Below are 10,842 nucleotides of genomic sequence, written 5' to 3'. Positions count from 1 at the left end.
CCTCTGTGCTTCGTGGCAAGGTAGACTAGCAAACATGCCCAACCTTTACTCACATTCGAGAAAACACTCCCAATAAGATTGCTTGCTCCAAAATCGAAGAGGCACCGTCCTCCGAATCTCGAGAGCCAGACTCCCAACATGACTACTTTCTTAAAAATCGAAGAGAGGGTAAAGGAACAGTACCATTGCTGGATAATTGGAAAGTCTCTGTGTGTCAACCTTTGTGCTTCGTGGCAAGGTAGACTAGCAAACATGCCCAACCTTTACTCACATTCGAGAAAACACTCCCAACAAGATTGCTTGCTCCAAAATCGAAGAGGCACCGCCCTTCGAATCTCGAGAGCCAGACTCCCAACGTGATTACTTTCTCAAAAATCGAAGAGACACTGCTCCCCGAATCTTCGAGAGCCAGACCCCCAGCATGATTGCTTTCTCAAAAATCGATGAGGCATCGTTCTCCGAATCAATCGAAGAGGCGCTCGCTTTCTCAAAAGCTGGGCTGCTCAGAGACCACGAGGGCCGATCTCAGAAATCGAAGAGGCACCTACTTTTCTAGCCTTGTCAGCACCTGTCACACGCACACTCAGCTTTGCAGAAATTATGGGCATTCTGTCGAAGACTTCTGGTGAAGTAGAAAGCACATGAATCTTACTGTTCAATCACCCACTTCCCACACGCAACAATAGCTCATGGGTACCACAGATAACTTTGCCAAAGTTCTCTGCCAAAGTTGAGCACGTGAAGCTTGCAGCTCCCACTACATCGCTCTGACCAAGAAAGGTAAAAGAATAGCAAAGAAACAGCACTAACAAAGTTTAGACACATAAATGTTGAAGGTCTAGCTACCATATTATTACCCACAAGGGTAAAGGAACAGTACCACTGCTGGATAATTGGAAAGTCCTTGTGTGTCAACCTCTGTGCTTCGTGGCAAGGTAGACTAGCAAACATGCCCAACCTTTACTCACTTTCGAGAAAACACTCCCAACAAGATTGCTTGCTCCAAAATCGAAGAGGCACCGTCCTCCGAATCTCGAGAGCCAGACTCCCAACATGACTACTTTCTCAAAAGCGAAGAGAGGGTAAAGGAACAGTACCATTGCAACTGGCAGCTCCCACTACCGTGCTATGACCAAGCAGGGTAAAGGAATAGCATTACTACTTGTTGTTAGGGAGACTCCTATATATGTCGACCTCCATCCCCAACGGACAGGCAGACCTGCAAAAATGCTCAACCCTTCATCATATCTGAGAGGGCACTCCCAACGAAGCCTTTCGAAATATTCAGCTTTCTTTCCCCCCGATAATACCTCTGCAAACAAGCTATACTAGAGCAAGAATATCTCATATCATCAGGGTTAAAAGCAAGAGTATCTCATATCATGCTTTTTCCCTGTCTTTTCCTTTGGCCTTGTTTTTACCTGCAAGACAAGGAGAAAGAGAGCAATCAGTCAGCACTTGGAATCAAGCTTCCAGCCAGGAACTGACTGCCTGGAACCCCTTACCTGATTACTTACCTGGCATTGCTCTCGAGTACTCATCTTCAACATCTTATGTTTCCAGGGAAGATTCTGCATCTGCTTGAGGAACAGATAGGGCAAGTGCGAAGGATACAAGGAAGCATGTGGAGACAAGCGTAACAGCACACGTGCCGATACACCCATTACTCTATCAAAAGCAAAAGTATCCCATATCAGTAGGGTGGAACGTACTCTAGATTTGATGGACTTGTTTTGACCCTCAAATTCTTCAGTCGGCCTTATACTCTGGAGGAAACCAGAAAACCCTCCAGCTCAGTTCAAGAATAAGCCTGTGGAAAGTTACTTCTTCAAAAGCAAAAGTATCTCATATCATCTCTTCTCATTTTTCTTCTCTTTATCCTTCATGCTGCTGCAAGATGGGGAGAAGGTGAACAATCAGTCGGAGCTCTGATTGCTTACCTTGTCTGTCACCTCTTTCAGCAGACCCCCTAGCTCGGCGACTTGGGGGACTCCTACTACATGGTTTGTATCGCGCTTGACCAAGCCTGAGACTACAAGTAAGCTTCAAGTGAAATTGATACATTACCTTGTGCATCTCCACCAGTTAAAGATACCACCCCTGGATGGAGGAAGAGTACTTTCAGAGAAGATGCCACATCTACCTATGAGACAGATAAGGCAAGTCAAGACGACACCACACTCCGATACTTAGAAGTTTCGTGATTACGAGATCATTCTCCCACAATATTTCCTAATGTCATTTGTACAAAATCATTCACTTGTACTCACTAAAGGAGAGCTTGAACCTATGTACTTGTGTAAACCCTTCACAATTAATGAGAACTCTTCTATTCTGTGGACGTAGCCAATCTGGGTGAACCACGTACATCTTGTGTTTGCTTTCCTATCTCTATCCATTTATATACTTATCCACACTAATGACCGGAGCAATCTAGCGAAGATCACAAAAAGCGACCGTTTTCGCTACCTAGGATCTATCTTGCAAGAGAACGGAGAATTAGATGGAGATCTCAACCATAGAATACGAGCTGGATGGATGAAGTGTAAGAGTGCATCCGGCGTGTTGTGTGACCGTCGTAGGCCACTGAAGCTCAAGGGAAAATTTTATAGGACGGCAATAAGGCCAGCGATGTTGTATGGCACAGAATGTTGGGCGGTGAAGCATCAACACGTACACAAAATGGGTGTAGCGGAGATGAGGATGCTTCGTGGGATGTGTGGGCACACGAGAAAGGATAAGATTGGGAATGAGGATATCCGAGGTAAAGTAGGAGTAGCCGAAATTGTAGGAAAGATGAGAGAAAATCGGCTCCGATGATTTGGACATGTGCAAAGAAGGCCGACTGACGCTCCGGTTCGAAGATGTGACTACGGGACAGAGGTTCAGGGCCAAAGGGGTAGAGGAAGACCTAGGAAAACTTTGGAAGAGACTCTAAGAAAAGACTTAGAGTACTTGGATCTAACGGAGGACATGACACAAAACCGAGCGCAATGGCGTTCTAGGATTCATATAGCCGACCCCACTTAGTGGGAAAAGGCTTTGTTGTTGTTGTTGTTGTTGTAAGTAGAAGGTCTTAGTTTCAATTCTTGACAAAGACGAATTTCAATCACATTATTACTAACCCATTATGAGACTAAGTTCAACCCTCCTCATTAGTGTAGATAATATCATTTGTTAAAAAATAAAAAATAAAAAACTACTCTTATGAGTTAGAAAACATTTTTAATTTAATACAACAATATTTACATTAAGATGTAGGAGATTTAAGTAATATGTCAATCATAATAATTTGGAACTCATGAGTCAAATCTAAAACTACTTAGTAAGAAACAGTATCTAACATGCCTTTAGTTGTCACAATTTAAATGTGTGTATCTTTCCACTTAATTTATTGTTGCATAAAATTAAAGGAGATAATTTGTTTTTATTTTTTTTAATTAAGACAACAATATCACTTCCACTCAAACATTGCGGTAATGAAAAAGGACATTAGTTGTAAATATATTGAAGAAAAATAAATGAATGTACAATAAGTTTTAGAGGACATGAAGGGATATCCTAAGAAGAAATAGAAAAATATTGGAAACAAAAATCAATTAAGACAACTCCTAAGAGAAATGAAAATTTGAAAGCCCTTAGTGACTATGAGCAAAAGCCGCAATTGTACACCATGGACAAGAATCCTACCAATAAACACCAAAGAAGATAATTTATTGTCCTTCAATAGAAATAGATAACATAATCACGAAAATGGGAAATGCAGTGAGAAAAGTGAAACTTCACCTAAACTAAACAAACTTTTTTTTTTATTTTTGCAACATAATATTCTAAATTACTCTATAATTTACAGTACGAGACTTTGAACATGAGCGCAAAGAGACAAACATATTATCCTAACTAACCGATCTTACATCTACGTCCAAACTACATAGTCAAATAAAAATAAAAAAATCATAGTTAAGCTTTTTCTTAACATTGACCAAAAAGAGTAGTGTCTTATTCTAATGAGATGTATTTGATTAAGAGGAGGTCCATCCCATGCGAGCTGGCTACAATTGTGAGTCCCACAACAGTTCTAACATCCAGAATTAGTCTTGACAGCTAGAGTAGTAAAGAAAAATTAGGTATTTTGTTATTCTAAATCTGTTGCTTTATTTGTGCACGTTTCTTGGCAAATACACAGAAACAAGAGAGGATTATTGGAAGCTAATTAATATTAGTACATATATATGGCCACTGAATTGGCAACAGATTGACATTAATTGGTATTACTCTTCTTTTTCTTTAACATCAGGGTTCCTTTATCTTGGTTGAAATATTTCAAGACTGAAGTATCTTTTTTTTTTAAAAAAAAAAAAAAAAAGGGACCAGGCTATCAGCTGGTGACCGTGTTACGGCAGTCTACCTTTTTGAGAGCCGAAAAGACTCACAGAGGCATTTCAGCCTCCCCTTGGCCACCATCGTGCGATTCACCATCGTTATAAATCGAATCCAGGACGTGCCGTATAGAATACGAACTTGGAATTCATTTCCAACTATTGGGGCACCCCATGGTGGTCATGTAGTATCTTATTTTGGGCTAATGTGTTTGGTTTTTATGCTTATTATGGGTGTGCCTACGTTTGACTGCTTATTTAGGGTTTTTTTTATAAGATGCTCTGAACTTTTTAACCATTAAATCTTGATTTGTAAACAAAGATCTAATGGTTAAAGAACCTCTTTTTAGGTTCTAACGGAAGGAAAACTGAAAGTGGTGGAAACAAACAACCATGCCATGGACTTACATTTATGAGTGTATGTAGTATTGCTACCTTGCACTACGAATGATATATACTTGTTCTATTTGTATTCATGTACGTTTATGTAGGGTTTTTTTCTTCAGTACGTTGATGTAAGGAGTATTGATAAGATTTTTACCACTTACAAAAGTAGGGATAAAAACGCTTAAAATACTTGCAAGAGTATAAGATAATTGTAGTATAGTAGCTAGGCTCTAGAAAGACCGTTCTCCACATTGATTGAATGAATAATTTATGTTAAACCAAATCTTAATTAATTATTTGAAAACAAACTTTGGAAAATGGTGATTTTATGACCTAAAATATTAAAAACGAATTTAATTAAAAACAAACAAATAAATTGGCAAAGTAAAGAAAATAGTTTTGAAAATCAATTTAAGCACTTGGGTTCCATCATCACCTTAACAATCCTACGTAGTTCTTCCAATTACTTATGAATTACCCATGCATATTTTGAAGGTTAGGTTTTCCTAAAGTATATCATACTTGGAACCTCCAACATAGAACGTATATTTAACATGCAACCCATATGTGATGTCCAAATCAAATGTAAACATGCAAGACTCATTCAGTTTTGTGAAAACCTTTTGAAAAACCATATTACCCTTACAACGTGTCGTCCATCTCAAGAAGTTACACATATTAACTACAAGAAGCCTTAGTCAATATTAGGGACAACCCTCTGCTAAAATTGCATCAAATTACTTTTCTAAATACCCTAATAGTGGCCAATCACTAAGATAAATAGATAGTTTCAACACGGTGATTAATAATTCAAAACTAGCATTCATAATATCATAAGCAAATTAAAAAGAAACTACATATTCTTGCTAAGGCTCGTGGCCTCGCCCTAGGAAACGAGATTAGTTACGAACAATCATAAAACAAAATATTATTAAGAACATGGATAGAAAACACCTTGAAAGTAAACTTCAATCATCAAAAGCTCTCTAAACTAAGTTCTCCAAAGTAGTGCGCTCTCTCTAAAGTGCATTTTTTTTCTTAAACTTAATGGCTAAATAGCCTTATTTATACTACTACAAAATAAAACCTACCTAGAAAATGTCTTCTAAAAACTAGGAAACATAATAGAATAAGATAACTAGGAAATAAAAGGTTTCCTATTTAAACTGAAATTCGAACGTCTCAGAAAATAAGACTTTTGACCGACCAAATCAACTCCGACTTGGTCCCAAAAGGTCTCTTTTTTAAAGCTTGAGACGTCCCTAACAAATCCTCAGAATGAGTCTTCCCTCAAACTGTGTCATCTTGACCTTCAAAATACTCAAAACGTCCAAAGACGTCAATTTGGGAAAGCTGCGCATTGGGCCTTTCTTTTATCGCCACAGTCAAACGGCATGGTAAAAAAATATGAAATTTTGATACAATCATCTAGAAAGACTCGTGAACATCCTCCAATTGGAAACACCAAAATTCATCCTTTTGATCACTGTTTGCTCCAAAGGAAGTCGAATGTCCTACATTGAAAATACATAACAAAGTATCAAAGTTCACACAAAATAACCAATAAATTAATACTAAGAATCGAGTAAAATATATAGTATAATATCAACTCATCAAGTATATATACTTGTTTCTACTCACCCAAATCATGAGATTAATGTTATGTATAATATTTCCATGTTGATCACTATATTGATGACTAAGCATGCATGACTTAACAATTTAATATTCTAAATAGATTGTCAGTTAGTACTATGGCTTAGTGGTGTTCCTCTTCACTAGTAAGTGAGAGATTTTAGGTTCGATTCTCGTCAAAGGCAATGGCGAAGCTAGGAATTTTTCGTCGGGTGGGCTAGCTTAAAGATTTAAATCATTATAAACAAAGAAACTTGATACTTTATTTTTCACAGTATCGGCTAGCTTAAGAAATTTTTTACAAGGTGAGCGAAAAAATTTCGTTATTAAACAAATACGTGTTAAAACTCAAACAAATCAAAATATGTAGGAAAAAAGAGACAGTTTGTGAACTGCATTATTATGACTAGCCCGGTAAGTATGAGGCTTAGTCCACTCCCACACCCTCTTAATGTAGATAATATCAACCTTGCATCTATGAATTACTAAATTATGGATACATTTTGACACAAGCAAATATCGGAAAAAAGGAAGAATTGAACTTGTAACTTGTTTGCAAAGATATATGTTCTTAATCAATTAAGTTAGAAGCTCTTTGACAAAGATTGAAATCAATTTATTTTTTGTAATATATTTCTTTAACTGAGACGAAATCAAACAAAAGTATAAACTATATACACATATATTAAAGGTATAAATTTACGACATGACAATATAAACGACTTAGAATTTAGATCTTAAATTAGAATTAGACAACACACACCGATCATTCTTTAGAAAACTACGACCCAGACACTCGTCCTATTAGGGTGTGATGTCCCTCTAACCGTAAACTGCCTTTATATGATAGCTTTGATTTTAGGGAACTTTAGCGAAAAGCTCCCGATACTGTTCACTTTAAAGAAAAACCATATTTTTACACTAAAAAGTCAATCATGGTACTATTCACTTTACCCTTTATTTTGTCCTTATCGTTAAAACTCAAAGTTTTCAAGCCATTTTCATTTGTTTTCCTTTGATTTTACTACCACTTTGAGTTTCAATACTTCCCACTTAAAGAACCCATCTAATACTTGATCATTATGCTTCATGATGTAAATGCACATACTTCATAGAGATATCATCAACAAATGTGACACAATGTAATATGCTTATTTCCCAAAGATATTAATTAGAGATGGTTTAACGACAACATTGAGAAGACAACAATATTTCTAAATATTCTATTTATCATCATAGATTACTATTCTTCTAGTAACCTCTTCATTAAAGAGAGAGGATCCTCGCCGAATCCTCCGATCATATTTGTTCATCATACATCATGCAGCCAGTTTTTATCAGGTATTGTTTATATTCAATTTTAAATAAAAAAATTTACAATGATTTCTGACCGTATGATGTACGATAAACGGATGTGATTTAAGGATCCTCAGGATCCTCACAAAGAGGATCCGATGAGGATCCTCACTCTTCATTAACAACCTTCTCGTTTTAACTTTTCAACTCTCTTCTCAAGCCAAAGTTTTGCAGGATGACCAGAAATTTGTCTATTTTTAAAGTTACTATTTAAGAATCAAATGTGTTAGAAATTAACTAAATATGAAACCGTTTATTCATCTAAAGTTATTCAATAAATAGATGAATCATGTTATTTAGTTAAAAACTAAAAGTTAGATTCCGTCAATTAATAAACAATTGTTAATTTAATTGATTATTTTTTAAACAAATGATATTTTCTATACTAAGAGGAGCAGTAGGTTAAGCCTCCTCACTCTTCATTAAAAACCTTTTCGTTTTAACTTTTCGACTCTCTTTTCAAGCTAAAATTTTGCAGGATGACCATAATCGTCTATTTTTAAAGTTACTATTTAAGAATCAAATGTGTTAGAAATTAACTAAATATGAAATCATTTATTCATCTAAAGTTATTCAATAAATAAATTAATCATGTTATTTAGTTAGAAACTAAAATTTGGACGCTATCAATTAATAAACAATTGTTAATTTAATTGATTTTTTTTTTAACAAACGATATTATCTACACTAAGAGAATAGAGGAGTAGGTTAAGCCTCCTCACTCTTCATTAAAAACCTTTTCGTTTTAACTTTTCGACTCTCTTTTCAAGCTAAAGTTTTGCAGGATGACCAAAATCGTCTATTTTTAGAGTTACTATTTACGAATCAAATGTGTTAGAAATTAACTAAATATGAAATTGTTTATTCATCTAAAGTTCTTCAATAAATAGATGAATCATGTTATTTAGTTAGAAACTAAAATTTGGACGCCGTCAATTAATAAACAATTGTTAATTTAATTGAATTTTTTTTTAAACAAACAATATTATCTACACTAAGAAAGTAGAGGAGTATGTTAAGTCTCCTCACTCTTCATTAAAAACCTTTTCGTTTTAACATTTCGACTCTCTTTTCAAGCTAAAGTTTTGCAGGATGACCAGAATTGTCTATTTTTAAAGTTTTTATTTAAGAATCAACTGTGTTAGAAATTAACTAAATATGAAACCGTTTATTCATCTAAACTTATTTAATAAATAGATGAATCATGTTATTTAGTTAGAAACTAAAATTTGGACGCCATCAATTAATAAACAATTGTTAATTTAATTGATTTTTTTTAAACAAACGATATTATCTATATGAAGAGAGTAGTGGAGTATGTTAAGCCTCCTCACTCTTCATTAAAAACCTTTTTGTTTTAACTTTTCGACTCTCTTTTAAAGCTAAAGTTTTGCAGGATGATAAGAATGTAATCCCACATCGACCAACGGAGAAGGGGTGATGTGCCTTATATGTACATGCCCACCTCCATATAGCACAAGACCTTTTGGGGACTCAATGGCTTTGGATTCCATTGGAACTCCGAAGCTAAATGAGTTCGGGCAAGAGCATTCCCAGGATAGGTGACCCTCTAGGAAGTTCTTGTGTGAGTTCCTACAAACAAAACCGTGTGGGTGTGGTCGGGGCCCAAAGCGGATAATATCGTGATACGGCGGAGTCGGTCTGGGATGTGACACAGAATTGTCTATTTTAAAAGTTACTATTTAAGAATCAAATGTGTTAGAAATTAACTAAATATGAAATCGTTTATTCATCTAAAGTTATTCAATAAATAGATGAATCATGTTATTTGGATAAAAACTAAAATTTGGATGCTGCCAATTAATAAACAATTGTTAATTTAATTGATTTTTTAAACAAACGATATTATCTACACTAAGAGAGTAGATGAGTAAGTTAAGCCTCCTCACTCTTCAATGAAAACCTTTTCGTTTTAACTTTTCGACTCTTTTTTCAAGCTAAAGTTTTGCAGGATGACTAGAATCGTGTATTTTTAAATTTACTATTTAAGAATCAAATGTGTTAGAAATTAACTAAATATGAAATCGTTTATTCATCTAAAGTTATTCAATAAATAGATGAATCATGTGATAGGAGCATATTTATACGACTTAATTGGCTTGTTCTCGTGCATTTACGTTGTGTTTCCTTAGTTATTTTAGTGTTTAAAGTCACTTTTGTGTGTTTTCAGATTCCAAGGACAAAGTGTTCAAAATGATGTAATTTGGAGCCTTTTGGAGCAAAAGGAATGGATGAATTGAAGACTTGAAGAAATTAGGATTCCTAATCAACCAAGGATTCCTAATCGACCAAGGATTCCTAATTGAAGATGGATTCCTAATCACATGAGGATTCCTAGAGGAACAAGGATTCCTACTCCAAGAAGGATTCATACTCGAAATAGGAAAGTTAAGCCAAGGTTTCCTACTTTGGTTTGACCTTTCCTAAATGTTCCTAAGTTTTATCAACTTTGAAGGCATCCTAAGCATTCTAGGACATCAAATACACATCCCTTGCACATTATGAACCCTTGCCGCACCCCCTTGACATTTCCTCTTCCTTGCCGTGCAAGGGAGAGGGTTGTTTCCTGATTTTATGCATTAAAACACATTCCTAATGTGTTTTAGGACCTTGCCGCATATTCCCTTGCCTTTCCTTTAATTTTCTGATTTTGTTTCCTATTTCTAGAAGCCTTAGACTTAATTTCTGATTACCTAAATAACCTAGGGTTTTACTTCCTGAAATCCGTTAAATAAACTCTTCTTTTGCAGCCACAAAACATCCATACACTGCCCATTCACGCCAGAAACCAGTCTCCACCTTCAGCCGCACCATTCTACCACCATTCACCCAAATTTCTGCCACAAATCACCCCTAGCCGCATCACCCATCAACCCTAAACACTTCCATACGTCCCCCATCCCTTCTACACCATTTAATAACCCAAAAACCTGCCTAAGGTCCCTGTGCCGCAGCAAAGGAGAGGAAGAAGAAGTACTTGAAGATTCTAGCTGTTCAACATTGAACCGTTGGAATATTTAGGTGTTCTCTTTCTTATATTTACAATGTATAAATCTGTTTTCCT

This window comes from Malus sylvestris, chromosome 10 (genome assembly GCF_916048215.2).
Source record: "Malus sylvestris chromosome 10, drMalSylv7.2, whole genome shotgun sequence".
NCBI classification, from domain to species: domain Eukaryota; kingdom Viridiplantae; phylum Streptophyta; class Magnoliopsida; order Rosales; family Rosaceae; genus Malus; species Malus sylvestris.
This window is presented reverse-complemented; position numbering follows the sequence as displayed.